At 34.3% G+C, this 14,332-nt stretch overlaps 1 protein-coding gene across 3 annotated transcripts in view; it reads left to right on the top strand.

The window, feature by feature from the left end:
* Nucleotides 1-14,332, top strand: part of LOC123677373 (protein Wnt-1) — a 157,929-nt gene that overhangs the window by 100,962 nt on the left and 42,635 nt on the right. The window lies entirely within an intron of this gene.

Genomic DNA, 14,332 nt, shown 5'->3' with positions numbered 1-14,332 from the left:
CTGGATGAATATGCATTTGCATAATTACGTATTCTAATGCATTTTTGAGTTGAACTCCATATTTAAGTGATTTTCTGTTTTATTATCTGCTCATTTTCAAAGATAAATATATTTGGCAAATCCCAAACACCTTTTATTACCTTTTATGACCTATTTACCTACCCACCGACCTCCTTGGAATGGAGTACTCGGAGAAACTATTCACCTATACTAAAATTCGTTCTCAGCCTTAATGTTTGGTAATTCCAATTCCTTATAGTATTCGTTTTATTTGTTCTTCACTTTAAAAGATACAATTTAATTATTTTTTCTCTTATTAAAATTCAAATTTCGCGGGTACAGCAAGGTGCACATCTGAAAAGTCTACAACTGCTGTCTGTGAGGGTATATGACATTCTTACTTCAGAAATGAGTCTCCCTACTTGTGCTATCAAAATTCTTATCATAAACCTATTTAAAAACTTTATTGAATGCTGTTGTTCGAGTAACTCCTACAAGCACCAGTGAGGAATCCGAATATCCACTATCCAGGAATAAAAATTATGTCAAGGTAAGAGGTTTCCTTTGAAAGCGATATACAGATTTTAGTGCAATAACTTTGTTGTCGGATGGAACAACTCTTTGTTTGAAAATAAGTTCATATATATCCTTACAAGTTTCATTTTCGAGATAAAGGGTGCTAAATAGTTTGAATAAAAAAATCAGTTTTTTACTTATAAGTCTAGTATTATTATTCATTATTTTAATTCTTAGATATTGAAGTCTAGATAATGTAATGTTTCGAATTAGGCAAGTGTCTCCTACCAAACTTATTCAGTGGCGTAGATTTAGGGGTGCGATGATTCTTTTCTCTCTGAAAATCTACACCACTGTCTTCTTTTCGAATGAATTGTTTCATTTCTGAAATCAACAGACCTCCATAAAAAAAACGTTCTTGAATATCTTTCATAGAACGTGCCATTTTCTGGATAATCGAGTATAAAGCAAACACTATCCTCCAAAATCTACAAAAATTGATTCTTGAACCTCCATAAAAAAAACGTTCTTGAATATATTTCATAGAACGTGCCATTTTCTGGATAATCGAGTATAAAGCAAACACTATCCTCCAAAATCTACAAAAATTGATTCTTGAACTTTTCCCATTAGTGATAAATGAAAGTACAAAAATCAACGTAAACGTATTATAGATAACGCTTTCAAATCGAATTTAATGGTGATATGAAAGCTTTCAAATAAAATTTAATTGTCATTGATTGAATAGTGGGTTTGTGGCTTGAGGACAGGGCAATTCAAACCAAGTCCTTATGGCATTTAATTATCATATAAAACCGTTATAATACACATGTTTGTACTTTCTTACTGATGGAAAATTATTTTTTGTAGATTTTCGTGGATAGGCTTTTCACTCGATTATCTCAAAAGTGGTACATTCTATGAAAAAAATTTAAGATAACTCTGTTGATTTCAGAAATGAAATAATTTTTTCAGAAAGAAAACATTGTTGTAGATTGTCAATAGGAAAATCACATTATCCAGACTTCAATACCTAAAAACTAAAACAACGAATGTATAATAACACTAGAGTTATAAGGAAAAAACTAATTTTTTCTTCAGACTTTAACACCGTGTAAGTATCCCAAAAACGAAGTTTGTTAGTATATATGTTCAAATGAACTTTTTCTCATGAAAATAGTTGGTCTATCGGACGCCAACGTTATTGCAGTTAAATCTGGACAACCCTGTATAACGCTACAATACGAAAGCTGAAGATGAAAAATATTTGTGTATCTTTAGATGAAAGAACTGATGTAGAACAAAGATACATAGCAAATTCTGTTTTTGGTATTCTGGGAGTTGAAAAAAAAAATAAATAAAAAAAAGAAATAAATCGTAACTGCTTTCAATGATAGTGTAAGGGACAAGAGTTGCCACATTTTTTAATGATGCGCTAAATTTTTTGTGGCCAACAGGCATTTGCTACTAAAAAATGCTCGTTTGTGTAGAGATATTGCTTCACACTTGTGTTAAGCAATGAAAAATTACTCACGTTTCTTGTGTGGCACATGGCCTAAATCGATCGAGTGGCCAAAATGAGAATGAAATAGATTTGGAATATTTTTCCATAGCAAGAATTCAGGCACCAAATTTGTTTGTACTATAATGCCAAAAATTTTTGGAATGTAATTTTTTGAGTCAAGCCTGAACATTCAACAGTCAATATAGTCCCAAAATGTGCTTTTATCTGAATGAAAAATTCTATTTTTGCCACAGAAAGCTTTCAAATTATTGAATAATTACACATATAGGTACTCTAAATTCTCTAAAAATTGCAGCTCAGCTTTTAAAAAAAAGGGGTAATCAATCATATAATATAATTTATGTAATACAAAACACTTTTATATTGGAAAGTACTTTCCATAAGTATCTATTCACAAGCTTCAACTTTCTCAAGCAAATTATATGAATACACACTCTACGTCCTTGCCTGTAGGTAAGAAATTCACGTATCTACATTCAACCAAAATAGTATTCTAATGTTATGGTAATCAAGTTAAAAAAAAAACAACTTTGTTTATTCTCAATTACCTGCTGAGATTGTTCCTGCTGATAACTTGATAATCGAATATGCACACTAATGAAAAGGAACGAAAACTTTCAAGAGGTTTCTAGCCAGTATCGAAAAAATTCTCAGACAAGTCCATAAAGAAAAAAACAACAGTGAACAAATTATGTATATTGCTCAAGGTGATTTATCTCTTGATCGTCAAAAAACTGGTCACTTATTACGTTTTTAAATTGAGTTATTTAAGGAGGGCGAGCACATCATCAACATAATCAAATTCATCATCGAAAAAAACACGAAAATGTATACTTTTTTCAGGCGGCACTAAGGAGGAATACATTTATTATTGTCGTTTAGAAGTGGAGGGGAGCGGATTTGTGATTTCATGACTGGAGAACATAATGAAAGTTCCAAGAGACTACCTGATATGTATACGGTTATGATTATATCATAAATTACACAGGAAAGTTTGCTAATGATTGTGTCAGAAGTAATAAAATTTTTTGTTCGACTTGAATTAAATTTGAGACATTTTCATCGCCTGAAGTGTGGAAATTGAAAGCAGGAATTAATATTGGTGATCATATGGTTTAGGGTTTTTATAATTCAATATGGTGAACAAATGTAGTTGAAAATCAAGAATGCCGACCACAAAATGAGCCAATCCTGTATTCTGATTCGTTGTTATGTATGGAACTCCTATTATACTACCTATACTTTTTATGTTTATATCATAGTTATGTTGCAGTTGGTACAATTATTAAACATAGGTCGAACTCTACCCAAAACGACATTATCTTCTTCAAGAACCTCTGTGAATGTATCCATTACATTAACTCCCCAACACGTCTCGGCATTGATGCAATAAGATGGTCTATTTCTTCTTGAGCTACCTGTACTTCATGTCTCAGAGAAATCCGTGGGAGCTGGGGTAAATTTCCAAGCCTTTTACCCATGATGTCCCAAACATGCTCTATGGGCGAAAGATCAGGGGATCTGGGCGGCCATGGCAAAAGATTCACATGGGTCGCTTCGACAAAGTTTAGCTCACTCAGGCAACATGAAGTCGAGCATTATTTTGCTGAAATATTGGATTCTCGAGCCGGTTAAGGTAAGGGAGAACATCTGGCTCCACTATTTCTTGAATGTAACGCAGCGCTGTCATGTTACATCCAATAAAGACTAAATGTGACCTACTTGCATGTGCAATAGCACTCCATACCATAACGCCCACTGTCCAGTGTACAATGACGCTCAACATCATTGAGGTTCATGTGTTTCTCCCCGACGTCGCCGTCGTCTAACTCTTCTTCGGGCATCATGTGCACCCAAGGAGAATCGAGATTCATCAGAAAAGACGACATGATGCCATTCCACATTCCAATGTTGACTTTCTCGGCACCACTGTAATCGTTGCCGGCGATGCTCAACCGTCAACACAAGATGAAGTTGATAATGCTGCAGTCCAAAAGACCTTATCCGGCGGTAAACCGTTCGTACAGTTATAGGATGGCATAGTTCTCTTAACCACTCATCAAATATCAAGTTGTCGCAAATCGGTCTCTAATGGCAAAAAGTCTTAGACGTCGATCTTGAACTCCATTTATGCTCCTTCGACGTTCGGTGCAAACTCGCCTTCGATTTTGGGCATTATCAAACCACGCTTGATAACAGCTCATAACTGTAGTTGGATTTCTGTTCGTACGGTTAGCGATTTGTCGAAATGACAACCCCGCCTTCCGAAGACGACCTCTTTCAAATTCACTTAGCTCTTGATAAATTCCGTGTACACGTGCACTAGGCATTTTAACATCAACTGAACATCGACTTTGGATCTCCTCGAACAGCTGGTTTGTTGTAAAATTTAAAAAATGCAAAAAACGACTACAATATTTGAGTAACAAAAATTTATTACATGAATAAACCTTCACGATTTTTTTCTCCGAATTCAATCATTTATTCTTTGCTATACTATCTATGTTTCACCGAAAAAAAGTTTTAATTTAAACATCTCCTTCTAGGTGTTGCATTTTATTTGTCAGTTAGTAGGTATATCTAAAATATTTTTCGTCATACAACAATAAACAGCAATTGGACAAGCTGAACTAAAAACTACTCCACGAAAACTATAAAATCAACCACAAACTCCGTATTTCGTGCAAATCAGGAGGCTGACAAATAGAGATGAAACGACTGCAATATTGATTTTCATGAGTGATTACTCTTTTGAGACGAGGTCACGTGTGGAAGACACCATGATGGATCACAGCTATCTTTTCACGACATGTCACCTTACCAAATCCGGTTGTTAGCTTGTTTAGCTATTCATATGTCATTAACAAATGCTGAACTACCCGTGTTGGTTGCGGTATTAGGGACCCAGATGGTTTTTGGTAGATGTTTGTTGTGTTCCATGTTAACCTTGATCGATCTGAAGGAGTAGTATTCTGGAGTAACAGCTAGGGCTTTTATGAATGGGTGAGTGGAAACTTCTGGTTCCTTTCATGGTGAGTGTCATTCATGTCTCAGGATTTTTAAGTGTGTGAGATTTTGTGGTATATTCGTTCATTTCGGATGACAGAATTGCTTAGCTTGGTTTTGCGAAATATTTCATTGAATTTAATTAAATTTTCAGACATGCTAACGAATTTTCGTACTCTTTAAAGTCAACCTTTGATGAGGTCATCACCTAGTCGAGTGACCCGTTTGTTATGCATATAATACGACTCGGATACTCGAAAATTTTGAGTTGATTTCTTATTGACCTGACAGATAACCAAAGCACAGGAGCTACTTTTAGTTCAGTCATTTCTCAAATTATTTATATAATTATAATGTAAATACATAATAGGCCAATTGAAAAGTCCCCCGTCTGATGCACAGATAGCGGTGCTAGTATTAAATCCATATGATTTTTAGTTAGTACCAACCCTCAAACGATACGTGTCAAAATTTGACAGCAGTCCGACCATTAATTTGTGAGATAGTGCGTTGTGAGTGTAGCTACTTTTGTTATTTGAAAAAAGATGGATAAAGAAGAATTTCGTGTTATAAAATATTGCTTTTCGAAGGAAAAAAATACAGTTGAAGCAAAATCTTGACTTGATGAAGAGTTTTCGGGGTCTGCACCAGGAAAATTAAACATCATTGATTGGTGTGCTAAGTTTAAGCGTGCTGAAATGAGCACCGAAGACGGCGAACGCAGTGAACGCCCAAAAAAAGGCTGTCACCGACGAAAACACAAAAAAAAAGTTCACAATATAAATTTGAATGACCGTAAAGTGAAGTTGATCGAGATAGCAGACATTGTGCAGATATCATCTGAACGTGTAGATCATATCATTGACGAATATTCGTACATAAGAAAGCTGTGTGCAAAATGGCTGCCGCGCGAGCTCACAATCGATCAAAAGCAACAACGTGTTAATGATTCTGAGCAATAAACCTGAATTTTTGCGTCGATATGTGACAATGGATGAAACATGGCTCCATCATTTCACTCCGGAGTCCAATCGATAGTCAGCTGAGTGAACTGCACACGATGAACCGAATCCAAAGCGAGGAAAAATACAACAGTCAGCTGGCAACGTTATGGCATCAGTATTATAGGATGCGCAAGGTATAATATTCATTGATTACCTCCAAAAGGGCCAGACCATCAACAAAGATTATTATATAACGTTATTGGATCGTTTAGAGGATGAAATTCTTCAAAAAATGGCTCCATTTGAAGAAAAAAAGGGTGCTGCTTCATCAAGACCATGTGCCGTGTCACAAATCGATGAAAACAATGGCAAAATTGCATGAATTGGGCATCTAATTGCTTCTGCATCCACCGTATTCGGCCCCCAGCGACTTTTTCCTGTTCTCAGACCTCAAAAGAATGCTCGCTGGAAAGAAATTTAGCGCCAATGAAGAAGTAATCGCCGAAACCGAGGCCTATTTCGGTAGTATGTGCTATCGTTGTATTCCAAATAGAATGACACACAATTTTCACTGATAATATACATGGGGTACTATTTGAAATTAAAAAGTGAGGGGTAGCTACCACAGGGCTGTCAAATGTAAGAAACTTTTTTATACATCATTGGAAAGATACTTTGATGTTATTCTAAGCAATTTTTTTATTTTTTTCATTATCTTGTCAAATAAGCTAGATATTGCTGCCTGTATACGATAACTAGGGACACCCTGTATTGAGGGATCGTTAAGAAATAAAGCGGACATAGCAGATAAGGGGAAAGTGTCAAGTGTTATATTTTAGTACTATTATTACCCAAGACGAAAAGAGCAATTTCGCAGACTATTCAAGGATAATCGCGGTGGACAAACACATTATTAACAAATTTATTAAAGAAAATTGTAAACCCTTCGTTTTTTTCTCCAAATTTCATTTACTTCTTGCTATACTATCTATGTTTCACCAAAAAAAAATCAAATTTAAACTGCTCCTTCGGGGTGTTGCAGTTTCTTCGTCATTATAATTCATGCTTCATTTATGGAGAAATGTAAGACATTCAAGTTATTTACTTCTCATTACCATAAATAATAGGTAGTTGCTAAAATAATTGAATCAAGAGGTAGAAGCTGAACAACTCATGTAAAACCTGCAGACTGATTTTTCTCCCCAAAAATTCCTTTTGTTTTTTCAAACCTCGGAAATACTCGGAAACCCTTGAATGTTTGTTTGGACCGCATCCCATCGTTTATAATGCACTTAAACTTCAAGAGTGTCAATTGGTACGACACGTATCTTTACTTAGGACATTAATGTAGTTCCACTCCGTTAGTTTGAATATGCCATCTGCAGGTCTCGAGAAATCTCATTCAGCCATTTGTTTTGGGTATATATTTGTTGAATGATGGTTCTTGTCAACATAGTAGTGGAAACGGAGGAATTCACGAATACGTGCTTGCAGCAGTTTCATTTAGCAGATTTGTTGTTGAATCCAAGCAGGTACTTCACAACCTTGTTTTATTTCATTTGTCCCATCGAGTAGAATTTTTTTTTGAAATCGTTCAAGAATTCCTACTTTCTCTGAGAAAATTTAGACCACAAAATACGTTAATCTAATCGAAAGTTATCCCTTCTGCTTTTTTATATAGGCACCATCATAATTTTTTCACTATAATTTGACCCCCCTTTAACTTTGTTACTAAAAGAGGTATAAAGAAATGTTTTCTACAAAAGTTTCGCGATATCGACTAATGTTTTTTAAAATGATTTCACAAAACGAAATTTCTACAGAGTGGGCAACATATTGATTGCAACTTCATTTTTTCAAATGGAACACCTTGTATATTTTTCTAAAGGGTGTTTTATTTCGAGGTATATAACTTTAAGTTAGGTTGAGTTGAACAGAAGATGTACTTAGGTGCATCACTGGACTCCGCCTATTCTCACATTTTCGAGGTTATTTTTTTTTCTTTGTAAAATTATTTGTATTGATCTTGTATTGTGGGAATAAAGTCAATTATTATTATTATTATTAAGTTGGCATTACTGTTCAAGATGGCGACCGATTTAACAGCTGTCAAGTGATTTATTCTCAGTTCGGTTTGGCAATTCATCACGAATAGACTCACGCCTGAACAACGCTTGCAAATAGTGCAATTTTATTTCGAAAATAATGGTTCTGTGCGGAATACGTATCGCGCACTTCGTCCATTTTATTTTTTTTAGCGATGAAGCGCACTTCTGGTTGAATGGCTACGTCAACAAACAAAACTGCCGCATTTGGAGTGAAGCTTATCCTCAAGTGTATGTCGAAAGACCGTTACATCCAGAAAAACTGACTGTTTGGTGCGCCTAATGGGCTGGTGGAATCATTGGTCCGTACTTCTTCAAAAACGAAGATGGCCAGAACGTTACAGTCAATGGTGATCAGTATAGAGCCATAATTACTAACTTTTTCATTCCTGAATTGAACAACCATGATGTCCAGGAGCTTTGGTTCCAACAAGACGGCGCAACATGTCACACAGCTCGTGCCACCATCGATTTATTGAAAGACACGTTTGGTGACCGCCTAATTTCACGTTTTGGACCTGCGAATTGGCCTCCAAGTACTGGTGATTTAACACCGCTAGACTACTTTCTGTAGGTCTATGTAAAGTCATTGGTCTATGCGGATCAACCACAAACCCTTGACCATTTGGAAGACAACATTCGCCGTTTATTGCCGATATACGGCCACAAATGTTGGAAAAAGTCATCGAAAATTGGATGTCGAGATTGGACTACATCCGAGCCAGCCGTGGCGGTCATATGCCAGAATTCATATTTAGAATGTAATGCCACAAGATTATCTTGCGGATAAATGAAATTCATGTCAATCGAATAATCCATCGTTGTTTTATTGCAATTTAAAGTTCTATAGCTCTAAAAAAAAACACCCTTTATTAATGAAACTGTGCAGCCCTAATTTCACTGAAACAATTAAGAAGAAGAATAATAACATCGGTAATATACCATAAGTTATCTGTCATAATTAAAATAAAATCGGCTTAAAAATTGATATCTCCACAAGGGAATACGATAAGAAAATTAGTTGTAATTGTTGTTCCTTTTATGGAAGCGTCATTTTGCTCATTTGACCATTGGAAGAAAACCCTTAAGAACCTAATAGAATAAATTCCCAACCAAAAAATCGATAAAACCAATTTCTATCCATCATCTCATTAACACATCAACTTATATGGTATCCCCCTTCATCTTAACTATTTGGTTTTGACAAGCGTGGGATAACCATCTCCACAAATTCTAAATCAACAATTATTTTGCTTTCATCCAACCAATCATCCATCCCCTTTAATTTTCTCGTCAACGTGCAGTTTCTAGATGGTCTTCCTTTAGTTTCTTCCAGCAGTTTCAGTTGCTCATAATGGTCAGTTACAAAAGAATATTGTCGACTAATTGACTTGTATAGCAAGTCATGTTGAAGGTGTCAAGATAAGATCTTGCTGGGGTAATTTGTAATAACAGGGTTCTTATGGCGAAGTTGATTGTGTGAAAAATTTTGGTTGCACGATGTGGTATTTCTGCTTCGGCATTTTTTCTTTATTTCTGATTGATTTCGTCAGGATTCAGTTAAAATTGAAGGAAAAGTCTATAAAACACTTCTGTTGTTGGAACCTTGTATATTGAATCATCCGGTTACATGTTTCGGCATATTCGCCATTATCAAACCAAAGATTCTGAAAAAGATTATACTCTTAGGTAGGTATATATGAAGTTGAGCGAAAAACTTAAATAAAAGTTGAAAAAAGGTGGATAACATAATTCTACAGTTTGGTTAATTGCTCACTAAAACTTACGATTTTAAGGTTCCATAGTCATATGGTAAAACATTGATAAAATACAGAACAGAAGTGTTTTATAGACTTTTCCTTCAATTTTATACTCGACACTTCAAAATGGGATTTTATAAGATTAGGATTCAGTTATTTATAGTTGCTTCTCAACTCAACAATTCGATCAATGGTTGTACTGAGATTGATATACTAAGGTTCAAGTTACCATAACCTTATTCGCAGAATGTGTACTTGCGTTTAACGCTGTTTCGACAATTTTTAATTCCTGGTAATGAAAACTTAGATTTACACAACACTTCACTCAATAATTCTCGAACCTAACTAGTAAAACACATTTTTTCTTGAAAATTCAATTTTATTCGAAGATATAGTCATATTCATGTGTGATATATGTTACTCAAACTAGGGATTCACGGCTTGGCTTGATTTTCAAGCTACTTGGCTTGAGTTTTACTTAATTTCAAGTCAAGCATAAGTCAAGTCATGTTCTTCAAGCTCAAGTCAAGTAAAGTATTTATTTATCAAGTACTTGAATCATCAAGCTACTTTATTGTTAGCAGTTTTATTGTGTAGTGTCACATCAATAAAAAATGATGAAATTAGAAGGAACCTTGCAAAAAACACTTCTATTTATTGAATTTATTGTATAAAAGAACCGAGAGTATCAATTTGTTTGAAATAGAAACATAAATTAAATCACTATAAATCATAACAAAATGAAAAATTATAAAATTTCTTGATATTGAGAAACCTCCAGGCTTTGTTTGATTTCATAATTTTCCATCCAGGATCTAAGACACATAAGGCATCTTATAGATTTGTCACCTAACCTATTGCGGGTTTTTGTAACTGTGAGAGCAGCTCTGGAAAACTGTCTTTCTACAGGAGTTGAAGATGATGGCGTTGATGAAAAATCCTTGGCTATTTTAGCCAAGTTTGGAAAGATATTTCTGAAACTACCAAAATACACCAATAGATTCCATTGAAATGTGAGAAAACTACTAATAAAGTCACACTGGCGAATGCTTCAGTCTCTCGGCGCTCGAGGAATCCCTTTATTTAGTCTAAGCGCGCACGAGATTGCTGAAATATATGCCGTGCAACTTGTGCATATCAATCTCAAGTAATATCAAGTAGCTTGATATCAAGTCAAGCAATAAATATCTAAAATCAAGTCAAGTCAAGCTCAAGTATGTAATTTTTCACGAGCTTGATTTTCAAGTCACGAAGTTGAGCTATTTCACTTATTCAGAAGCATATTATTCAAGTGGAACCACAGGACAAAAATCTAGGGATTTTGTTTATGTATCTTGAAGTTTTCCTCTTTTAAAAATTCGATTGATACATTTAAAACACTAGAAGTTAGAGGGTCAAACTTTTTTTATTTTTTCAAAAAGCGTTGGAATAGGTGGAGGAAAAAACTCATCGTGAACTACTTGGTTAAAGTAAAACCTACCGGGTACTACATATTTTCGGAACACTACATGAAAAAAATTTGAGAATCAACATAATGCGTTCAACGAAATAAATTTACCTATCAATACATATTTTACTCATAAATGTTGCAAAATGGTGTATGCACTAGCATTTTAAATAACTGAAAGCAATAAAATAGCAGTACCCTGTTAGTTATGAATCCATGTATCTTTGTAATACGTTACTCGTAGGTTACATTTCGATATTGAAATATTCGTGAAAATAACTTTGTTTTATTTTATTTATGATGAATTCTCGTCAAGTAAGGACCGAATTAATGAAATAAAATTTGAAAATCTGTTGAAAAAGTGTGCAGCTTCAATAGAATTCTATATAAAATTAAGTTTTCCCACTAAGAGTAAGAATTGATGAAAAAAGAACCCATTTCATCTTGGAGAAGTTGGCAAGGATTTTGAGGACAAGTGATACAAAATCAAAAATCAACGAAGTCTTAAATTTGAACTCCAAATAAAACAAAACAAAGTTATTTTTACAAATATTTCAACGTTTACAAAAAAAATTTTTTTTTCGAGAAGGACTAAATTTATTCAATAAAATTTTAACACTGTTGAAACTATTTTGAACAGAATGTATAAAAAAATGGTGGTATCCCATTCCCATCCATCGCCTCACTTGATAATGTGGGAAATCGAACGAATGGAGCAGAATATATCAGAGAAATTACCACGAAGTAGTCCAACAGAAACCAGAAAATTTATTTTTTCTGCGAGACCGTACAACATTCTTGCGTTCAATTTGCGAGACGTTTTAGACTGAGATTTAAATGCTTGGGATTCATTCCTAGCGGTCCGATGCGTTACGAGGATCATTCCCAAAATTAATCATGGGACTTGTAATTTTTTTTCGAGAAGCGTATAACTCTCTCACACAAATCTCCAGACAAATGCGTCAGAAGCATTCAGAGAAGATCATTACCTGGACTTTTTAACCCATTCAGACGCGGCCGAAGGGTATCCAGCAGCGTAGCATGAGCGGGGGAAGAGGGGATTGCATCAGGTGAGAATGAGAGAATTTCTCTCTAGGTATAGGGCAGTGGCGTACAATAGTAATTGTTTTACGAACGATCTTATTCTATTGAGTGAATAAGTGTATGTAGTTTGCATTAAACTTTTGTTTTCTAGGTGGGAATTTTCAATGTTTATAATTTCGTGGGTTTTTGTTTAAACTAAGTTTCAGTAGCTATTTATTTTAGTGGAATATTAAGTTACACTTTTTCATTACTTCAGAAGGGACTACAAAATAATTAGAAAAGTTTTGTCCCCAACGAGTATATTAATTTCTGTCATGGGGCTTGTTACCCTACACAATTGAAAGTTTCTAGCTCAGTTACACCATGCAATCCTCAAATTGTTGATGGCCAATTTTTTTTTATTTAATTTGAATTAACGTGTCTCAGCACCTAGTAAATTGACACATGGTACAATGTACTCATCTTCTAGGCTTTACAGGTAGATTTCCAATTTTATTGGTAGTAAAAATATCGAAAGTTCTAGGTTATCAGTATCAATATTGTTGATGAAACAATTTTCAAAAAAAGTTTATTATGATTGATATTTTTATTGATTTTGGTATTGATTACAATATAATGAGACTTCAGTATAGTTCAGTCATAGCAATTATGTATATTAATCTGAAAAATTAAAAAGAATCTAGGACTTATTATGACAATGATATCCTTTGTTTGTTTTAATTCAATTCAATTTTGAAAAAATCCTAGTAGATCTGGAAGTACCTGAGCCTACTTTCTCCAACATCTACCAGTGATTTAGATACATTTTGATACTGATGGATAACCAGGCTCAGTTTACCTATATAAAGTTTTTCATTGGGAATTGTACAATTCAAAATTATTATTATGGTAACACTTATATTAATTTTTGACGTTTCTTATGTTTATGTTTCTTATGATATGTTCAGAAGGTTATGCCCTTGATCATAAAAAGATACACGCTTCCAAAACGTTTAGATTTTGTTGAATTGTTTTATGAAAATCACAGCTCATTTGAGAATTTTTCATATTATGCTGTAAAACTCGTGAATCTGATTATTTGATCAGGATCTCGAGTTATTCATTGCATGACCAATCTAAATTCAACTGTTTAGATTATAGATGGCGCTTAAAATAACTCATCCAAAAATTCAAATGGCTTTTGTAAAGGAACTTCTTCGAATATGTAAACTTAATCGACTGTTTATATGGTTGATTGAAGTCCACTATTGGGAAAAATGATGTTTGCACGCATAGAAGATATACAGGGTGAGTCCAAAGATATCAAGTTCTTCAGTGATTCCCAAAAAATTGAGCGGTGAAATTTTATTTATTTTCACATATTTTGTGGGATATCAATACCAATTACGATTGATAATCTTACCATCCTCTAAATTAAACTGATATATTTATTATAAATGTATTTCTTATCAAACTGCATCTATCAAGATGACTGAAATTCCGAAATTGTCGATTACCAATTCTATCGTTCACGGTGAAAAATCACTCGTCAGTTAGTTATATAAAATATACAAGGTGGATCAGAAAATGATGTCCTTTCATGATAATTTCCTCGAGATCATCATTTTGCACCCAGCATCTAAGACACATGAGGCATCTTATGAATTTTTCGCCTAATCCATTGCGGGTTTTTGTAACAATCAGAGCAGCTATGGAAAATTGTTTTTCAACAGGAGTTGAAAACATTAGCTTTCATAAAAATCTTTGGCCATTTTAGCCTCGTTTGGAAAAATGTTTTCGGGTCTCTTCCACTATTCTAAAATATGTTAAGAACTGTCACCACGTGGTTCAATCAGATATTTGCTTATTCAATATAGCCATTTCATTCGCTAGATTTATTGGAGCTTTCTTAAATGAAGTTTGGAGATCGATGTCGAACGATCTCAGTGTATTTAACCTTTGAAGATGATCATTTTGTCTATGAGCGCACGAGCTCGAAGAAATAT

This window comes from Harmonia axyridis, chromosome 4 (assembly GCF_914767665.1).
Source record: "Harmonia axyridis chromosome 4, icHarAxyr1.1, whole genome shotgun sequence".
Lineage (NCBI taxonomy): Eukaryota > Metazoa > Arthropoda > Insecta > Coleoptera > Coccinellidae > Harmonia > Harmonia axyridis.
This window is presented reverse-complemented; position numbering and strand designations above follow the sequence as displayed.